The sequence below is a fragment of the Lissotriton helveticus genome, chromosome 9, assembly GCF_964261635.1.
Source record: "Lissotriton helveticus chromosome 9, aLisHel1.1, whole genome shotgun sequence".
Classification (NCBI taxonomy): domain Eukaryota; kingdom Metazoa; phylum Chordata; class Amphibia; order Caudata; family Salamandridae; genus Lissotriton; species Lissotriton helveticus.
The window spans coordinates 153,876,659-153,885,969 of record NC_136070.1 but is presented as its reverse complement, the minus strand read 5'-3'; the positions used below and the strand labels follow the sequence as shown (position 1 = coordinate 153,885,969).

The window sequence follows — 9,311 nt, the reverse complement described above, 5'->3', positions numbered from 1 at the left end:
CCGACGTTCGAACAGTCTAAACATAAGAAATAGGGAGGAATGCGTTAGGATCAAATGAAACACCTACCTTTAGGTGTAATATGTCGCATACTTAATTTCCAGTAGTGCTGCTTATGATAATTTTGTTTATTATAATTTTGCAATCATAATTTTATTTTGTTACTGACCATATGATGTCCATTACCTCACTACCTATATTCATTCACTCAAACTTACTCAGGTCTCACCCGTACCCACCTAATATGGCCGCCGCATTGTAGTCCTATTTCACTGTCCATCACACCTTCCCCTTTTCATAACATCCCCTTCCGGGACAACACTTTGATCACGAATGCCGGATAGAAGTTCACCAGCCACGGAGCCAACTAACAATCGAGTAAGTTAGCAATATTCCGCCGTTACCCATTCAACTCGTTTTTTTAAAAACCTGTGTTGCCAAATGACTGTGGGTAGGTTTGATCCTAATGCATTCCTCCCTATTTCTTATGTTTAGACTGTTCGAACGTCGGATGACACGTGAGTGTTCAGGACGTCTTTCTAACCTTCAACCGCTATAGGCACTTAAATATCACCGAACACGATATATATTATAAAATCACGTCACCTTATCAGCACCTCATACTGTATTTCATAGATGCCGGTCACCCCGACAACACGCCTCACTGGCCCCCACCTGCTTGCTACGTTTAATTACATTTTGTTGTACGGTTCCAACACTTAGTGCTATATCTTTTATTACCTATAGAGCTCCCGGACGAAGGGCTTACTACCCGAAATGCATCGGAGCAGTTTGAAAATATGAAATATGAAATATGAAACACGATGTAAATGAATGCATGAAAAAAATTTCATACAAAAAGTTATCATGAAGACTAATGATGACAGTTAAATAAACCGCTGAAACCTATTCTTTTGTGGAATCTTGCTTGGTCAAGAACCAAAGGTGTGCCCACAGTACAGGGATGTCACCAAGGTGATATGGTGACACTTCAATTGACAAAAAGAGAACCACATTCTTCACATTAATCTCTTGAAGAAGTGGAAGAATGTAATTCTCATGGAGACCAAAGTTGCCCTGCCATAACATTAAACCAATCCTATAGTAGAATTTAGTATAGATTCAGGCCTCATTAAAACCAAACAACTTGAGCTAAATGACATTTTAGCACCTTTCAGGGTAACTTTTCTTAAGAACCAGGGAGGCCTCAGCAAATTAAACACTACATTCATACTGACCAGAGGCAATTTGTCAAACAGAAGCCATATCACATTCCCAAAGCTAGATGCAAGGCCATCCAGGAGGAGGTAGAGAATATGTTAAACTTAAGTGTTATTGAACAATCCACCAGGAATTGGATCTCTGCCAAAGCCCGATGGAACCATTCGGTTCTGTTCCTCTAAACTGCATTGAAAAAATGAATAGCTACGTAAATCAAAGTATATCACCTCACTAGAATTGACATGGGGTTATTGGAAGATACCATTGAGCATCTCAGAAAAGGAGAAATCAGCTTTCTCCACCCCTAATAAGTTGTACCAGTTTACTGTCCTTCTCTTCGGCTTACATGGAGTCTCTGTAACTTTTCAAAGGCTGATGAATCAGTTATTTGATAAACATCAGTGTTATGCACCAACCTATTTACATAGCATTAGCATCTGCAGCAAGAAACAGAAGGAGCACCTACCATGCTCAATCACTGTTCTTACCTCCTTAAAGTATGAAGGCCTCCGAAGAAGCTCAGAAAAGAGTTAGCCACACACCAATTGAAATATTTAGGGTATTTACTAGGCAACAGATAAAACCACAAGAATAAAAACTTGAGAATGGACCAGCGATTCCTTTTCCTACAACAAACAAATATGTGGGCTTTCTTAAGGGCAGTAGGCTAATATCGGAGATTTATTCAACAGTTTCCCAAATAGCAGCTCCTCTCAAGGACATACTAAAACAAGATTCACCCCAGCAAATCAGAACATTAGTTCCTGAAGCAGAAATGGCTTTTGAAGTCCTAAGGGCTATAAACTCATCTAAACCAGTACTTAATTTGAAACAAAATACGTGCCAGGGCCCTCGTCAGGAGACCACTGCAGCTTGCTTCATCCGGTGCCCCCTCCAGGCTGCCGATGATAATTCAGACTATTCCAGGTCCCACAAAGCTATAAGAATGGCTTGGGAGGCAGCTATTAATCATTTTAATACATCATACATGAACTTAGTTCGGCACCCCAACACTTCAGCATGAAAGTCCAGGTTGTTGTAGCCTCATACCTCCCTTAACATAGTTGTTGGTTTGGTGCCCATACTTTATGGGTTACTAATCGTCCCATAAAGGGTCAGGGATATAGTGATAATTCAAACTCAATTTTGTTGCACAGACAAGTACTGCACTACGAAAAAGACACTATACATTTAAAAGTGTGCATTTCAACATCCTCATCTTGTTGCTTTCAACATCCTCATCCTGTTGCGCAGTACATGAATAATACCACAAAGAGTATAATTAAAACAACACTCATGCATGTCACTAGGAGTGAGAATAATCTGAACATTTCTAACATGGTTGGAATCTTCTTGGCAGCCTAACACCCTAAAGACTTATATGCGCTGTACTATGAAGGAATGGCATAGCTTGGCTCTAGAGTTTCTTGGGATTTAGTGCACTGCATACCCGGTCACAGCAGAGAAGCTGTGGTTATCAGTTTGGCCAGGAAAGAGTGTTCCATCAGGAGGAAACCACACATCAGCTGGGCTCAGAGCATCTCTGTATCAGCTCTCAGCAAAGGAATGGATGCTGCATCAGTAGAGCAGTCTGTCAGGACTACTGGCAATAACTCGAGCCAAAGCCCTCTTTGAAACAGTGGTCACTTCATGGGGTTTTTGTAGGATTGATCGCTGACTTTTACCCTACATTAGAGGGACTTTCCAATTAGTACAAGACATAAACCAGTATGAAAAAAATATGTAAATTCAGATAACATGTTTATTTTGCACATTTACTGTCTGACTTTGAAATGTAGATAACAGGGAAATTATAGAAGATTTAGGGCCAGATGTACGACCCTTTTTTGCGGCGGCAAATGGAAGAACCTCCCGTTTGCGGCCACAAAAAAGGGTAATAGCATTTGCGACTCTCGCTATTAGGAAGGGACGTCCATTCCTAATAGCGAGTCAACATGCTACATGCAACATGTCAACGGCCGCAAAACACTTGCTGTTTACCCCCTACTTCAAGTAGGTGGTAAACCCCTTGCAAAAGGGAAGGGGTCCCCAGAGGACCCCTTCCCCTTTGTGAGTATGTTGGAAAATATTTTTTAAGAGCAGGCAGTGGTCCCAGAGACCACTGCCTGCCTTAAAAAATGAAACTGAAAAGTCTCATTTTTCTTTTTGAAATGCCTCCTGGTTTCCTTTAAGGAAATCGGACTGCATTTTAAAAAAACTGCTTTATTAAAAAAGCAGTCCTAGACATGGTGGTCGGCTGAGCTAAGCATGCCACCATCCCTGGGAGGGCCTGTCATTCCCAATTGGCTCTCAAATTGCGATAGGCTCATTAATATTCATAAGCCTCACAATTTGCTACCCCATTGGTAATCGCAAACAGTGTTAAGCACACTGTTGTACATGCAAAATAGTGCCTAGCAAATTGCGAGTCGCAAATTACTCTCAATTTGCAATGTGCTACCTTGCAGGTCGTACATCTGGCCCTTAGGGCCTGATTACAATCTTGTCAGATGGAATATTCTGTCACAAATGTGACTGATATCCCGTCCTCCATATTACAAGTTCTATAGGCTATAATGGAATTGTAATTCGGTGGATGGAATATCCATCACATTTGTGACAGAGTAGCCCATCCGCCAAGATCCTAATCAGGCCCTTAGTCACCTTAGGTGTTTATCAAAGTCATTCTTTGGATGAATTGACACTTTCCTGAGTTCAGCTAAACATAATGACTTGCGACATAGGGGCCAAAGGTAGACAAGCCAACTTAACATGCTCATAATGGATTCTGACTTTTGTATCTTTACGACAACCCAACGGTCCAAACACGCAGAACTGAGAGAGGGCGGAGGAAGGTGCTGCAGGCCCACCTTTTGATGTTCCAGTTGCATCACAGGCCACGGGAGGGTAATGGCTACCCAGATGTGTAACAGAGAGACCTTGGGCTTGCAAAATACAAATGGGGGTTTCAGCCATGTCACCAGCAGGAACCTGGAAAACTTAGGCACAATAAACCTCTGTGTTTCTATCAATTCATCTAAGCAGCTAGAATGCCAAGTTAAAAATATTTTTCACATAAGAACCCTGGTGTCCCGGCTCCAAATTTGATAGACCAGATCCACACACTCTAGATGGAGAGCATAGAGCATCCTATGAAGAAAGTTCACTCCATTCAAGTGATTTCAGGATTATGGGAAGAAATACCAATGCGTTCTTGTTTACACCAGTCCAATGTTTTGAACTCTCCACCTGGCACCATGAACATCTCTGTGTGAAGCACAGACCATTCCAGGCACATGACAACGAGTGTCAGACCATAGGTTTGTCTTTGACATGGTCTGTGAGTGGGTCTCCTCGGAAGGAGTCACAGAAGGTGACATTTATATTTCTATAGACTGCTGTTAGATGGCAATCAGACAGATGCACACTTCTCTGGGTACCCCTCAGTCGTACGTCAGTGGAGGGAGTTGAAGTTGAAGGGTAAAAGACATTGAAGAAAGTTTGCTTCTCTTTTTCTGAGTCCCCGTCGGTGCCCCATATTTGTTGATGATGCAGGCAGGAGTGCTTGGGCTCTATCACACATACCCTCCTGGTGCACACCTGCCGGGTGCTGAAGGAGGAAGAGTCATCTGCTCCCCGTCGCAGCTTCACATCACAACACTTATGTGACCATCCTGTGTACAAGAGGCTGAGGTGGATTGGGTGGCTTCTCTGGGTCATGGTGCAGACTATTTGTACCAGTTGCTAAAGGAAACTATGAGTATGCAGTGCCCCATGATCTTGAATACAACAGGGCTGCGGGTAAGGCGCATACCACTCATCTTTCAAGACATGCAGCACAGGCTGAGCAGAGATGGCACTGTGTCAGTGCCACTGGAATGTTGCAATTTTATGGCTGCTGCATTTTCCACATAATTATGGCTTTGCCGCATTTGCCTTATAATCCATCATCTGCTGCATAACCTGCAGATTTCAAGAACAAAAAAAATTCTAGCTCAAACGGATCAAGAGTCATTCAAATATGGCAAGACATGTTGCCGTGCAGTGGAGGGCCCTTCGCAAAGGTTGATTGGCCACCTTTCTGTTTCCTATTGCTGTATTTGGGTGTCAAACTGGTACTAATGAGATGAAACCTTTGCTCAAATATGGTTGACATGTGAAAAATGAAAAGAATTATGAGGTAATATAATCACAAAATGTACCACATTATGCTGCATAATTGACCTTTTCTTGCTGCATAATTTAGTGAACCCTGTTCCATAATTTGGTCCTCCCATGCCACGTAATTCCAGGAGCCCTAACCTTGGTGCTCTCCATTGTCAGTATCATCAGCCCCCTAAATTCTTCAGAGTTCATCCAGGCCTCAAGGAAGGTAAAGAACTGTGTGAAAGGAATTCCCTGATGTAAGAGGATCAGTAGGGTTGGCCAGTCAAAGAAAGACGGTTCACACCAAACCATCACATTACACTGTGGTCTTGTTATACTTGGCATCACTGGTGTGAGTCTCCCTTCCATTTTTACTGTTAGCCTCCTCTGTTTTTGATATGATTTGCTGGTTATATGCTTTGGGCTCTGTGCCACTGCTATTCGGTGCTACAGTGCAAGTGCTCCCCATTTTAAATTGATGTACTGATTAGTGACTCCATGATTGGGTTATTTGATTTACTTGTCAGACCCTAGTACAGTGCACCATGTGTGCCCAGGGCTTGTAAATCAAATGCTGCTGGTGGGCTTGCAGCACTGGTGGTGCCACCCACAGAAGCAGCTTGTAAAGTGTGTCTCAGGCCTGCCATTGCAAGGCCTGTGTGCGATCTGTGCCATGTCGAGTTGGCAAGTGCACCCACTTGCCAGTCCCTAAACCCTTCCTTTTTCTTCATATCAGACGCCCCTATGGTAGGCCCAATGGCAGGGTGCATTGTAAGGATAAGGTAGGACATGCCCTGGTGTGTGTAGCATGTCTTTATAGTGAATTACAGCCATTTTTGTTTTTCACTATTGCAAGGCTACCTGCTCCCCCTAGGCCATAATGGGCAGTTAGATTATTACATTTTATAATCCTAACTGACTCAGGAAACATGGTAGAAATTAGAATTTAGTATGCCCGAAATCACAATGATAAAATACATCTTTTACTAAAGTTGGTTTTAACATTCTGTGTTTGAAAATACCACTTTTAGAAAGCAGGTATGTTCTTGTCTAACTATCCAAGTCTGCCTTTGCTAGGTTGTGTATTGCTTGTCTGGAGTTTGAGTGACTGGGCTGGGGGTTTCCAGGAGACAGGCTGAGTCAGCCCAGTGGTGAATAGAGAGATCTGCATCTAGATGGGAGGGAGGAGTTGCACCTGGGACCTGAATAGGGCTGGGCGTTCCCTCCACAATGCTGGCTCCACCTCCAGTGGTGTGTCTGATGTCTCTGCCCTGCACTGTGAAAGGAAAAAAGATGTCCTGCAAACAAAGTGCTCAAGAACTGGTTTTGACTAGGCAGAGGCCTCTCTGCCTTCAAAGAACAAAGGATTTTGGGGTATAAATATTGGGACCCAGACCCAAGAACTTTAGATCACTTCTGGGAACGAGACAAACCTTTTTCCAAGGAGAAGAACCAAGGAAGCTGCAGGAGTTTGGACTGCCTCTCTGCCAGTGTGCTGTTTGCTGGATTGGCCTGCAGTGGTTTCTTGATTGCCAAGGAAAGGAGAAGGAACTTTCAAAGAACTTTCATCATCTTGCATTGGGACCCAGACCCAAGAACTTTAGATCACTTCTGGGAACAAGACGAACCTTTTTCCAAGGAGAAGAACCAAGGAAGCTGCAAGAGTTTGGACTGCCTCTCTGCCAGTGTGCTGTTTGCTGGATTGGCCTGCAGTGGTTTCTTCATTGCCAAGGAAAGGAGAAGGAACTTTCAAAGAACTTTCATCATCTTGCAGAATATTGCTCCAAGGGCTCGAACTTTTACTTGCCTCCTGCTGAAGTCTCAGCGACAAAAGACTTCACCACCAGCTCCCCTCAGAGTTTCCTTGCTGGGAATTCAGTCTACAAAAGCCTGTGTGTCGCTGGAAGCTGGATGCGCGATGCATCGAGAAAAGCGTGTCGCAGCTGTTGCCATTGCATTGCAGGAGAAGCGTGTCGCTGCCACCGAGGTTGCCGCTGCATCACCAAAGATGCGTGACTTCATCAAAGCTGTTACCCGACGCATCACCGGAGAAGCGTGTCGCCACCGTAAGGTCACCTTCGCACCACCGGAGAAGCGTGTTGCAGGGCCTGTCGCAGCTCCAAAGCTACAGAGTTCGCCGCCGGGCGTGCACGCATTGTCTTCACGTCGTCGCATCAAGGGGGCCCTCTTCTCGCATCGTACCGGAGTGTCGCATCGCATCGAGGCGCCATCTTACACATTGCAACCAGGCCTCAGGATGAGAATCTATGCATCACCTCTGCTCCGGTTAGGATCAAGACGCATCCCCTACTCTGCGCAAGCATTGAGGCGCGACGCATCATCTCCCCCGAGGCACGGAACCAACACATCTCCCACTCTGTGAGCATTTTGTTTGTTTTGTGTTACACATCCAGGTACTTCTGTGAGAGCAGTGTCGCATTCATCACCAACTTGAACTAAGTAACTTTTACCATCTTTAAGTCAACTTTAAGTACAGTATTGTGAATTTTTGTCGATTGTGGTCTTGTGTTAACTCTATATAAAGAATACTTATTTTTATAAAACCTGTGTGGTGTCCATCTGTAGTGTTTTCACTGTTTTGCTGTGTATATTCACAAATGCTTAGCACACTGCCTCTGAGATAAGTCTGTCTGCTCGTGCCAAGCTACCAAGGGGGTGAGCAGGGGTTATCTAAGAGTGTAATCCCCTTGTCCTGACTTATAAGCAAGGGTCCCTATTTGGTCAAAGGTGTTTACCATTGCCAACTAGAGACCCCCAGTTCTAACAGGTCTCCAGGGGTCTTTGCTGAGGCGAGCGGAGGGATTGAGAATGTGATTCACGAGATGGGCTACGATTTAGCCAATCACCACTTTAAAATTAAATGTAAACCTCTGCAGTACTACTAAGGGCTCAAATAAATATTGTCTGAAGGAGGCTGAGTACAAGACACCTTTATGTTCGTGTTGATTACCTAAAAAGTGCTCAGCAGATAAAAATATACAATTTAATTTTGTATTTCTCTGGTTTTCATTTGAAATGATACATCCAAGTTATCTCAGGCTTTTGTTGGGTGGGGACCAAAACTGCAGAAGGTGCAATAGCCCATGCGTTGACGGCAATGGACCTTAACTCGTTATGATATTAATGTATCTCTCAGCTTTTACTCCCCCTGCACGCCACATACACCACTTTCTGTTCTGCACCATCTCCTCACTGCTACATATTTCTCTCTCCTCTGTTTGTTCCATCCCAAGTTAGCTTTTTTATTTTCTATCTCTCTGCCTCTCTCTCTCAAACCTCCCCATCTTCCATTAACATTTCACCCGTAGCTCTCCTCTGAATACCTCTTCCTGAGTACATATACTCCTTCCCACCTTATCCTCCCATGTGCACATCTTCCACACCCCATGTTCATCTCCCATGCTGGAATCTCCTGATACATTCTGGATTCTCCTCCTCTCCCAGTTACGGTCATAACTTTAGGCGCATTCAGCGGCAGGTGGAGGCTTCTCTCCTCCAGAACCACCAACCCTGTCCTCCATCATCAATTGCTAGCTCAGTCCAAGGACCTATAGAAGAATAGCTCTTGCTCTCCTAGCCCAGGGGGAAAACATAGGTCTGTCTGGGTACCTCAGTCATCATGTGTGGCATTCCTTCCTATTCTTGGACTTGAACCCATGCATAGCTCTGCCCGGACACCTGAGTGCTGACCACACATGAAGATGTTTCAGAATGCCTAAGATGGAGATTTACAGAGGGTAACAAAAAGAGTGGTGTTCAATTATCTTCCATTAGAGTTGAGGATTTTCTAAGAGGGAGAAAGCAAGAATATCATCGTCTACCACCAAAAGTAAAAGTGTTTTCATGTATGCCGAAACTGTATCACCTTGACCTTTCTGGGTGGCGCAGTCTTTCCATATCAAGGGACACTGCTTTGGTCCCGTGG

At 44.1% G+C, this 9,311-nt stretch overlaps 1 long non-coding RNA gene across 1 annotated transcript in view; it reads left to right on the top strand.

The window, feature by feature from the left end:
• The first annotated feature begins 319 nt into the window (after positions 1-319).
• The window catches only part of LOC144782671 (uncharacterized), a 129,733-nt gene continuing 120,741 nt past the window's right edge, over positions 320-9,311 (top strand). The window contains exon 1 of the long non-coding RNA XR_013601200.1: positions 320-376. This is a non-coding gene — a long non-coding RNA (uncharacterized LOC144782671). The remainder of the gene's footprint in view (positions 377-9,311) is intronic.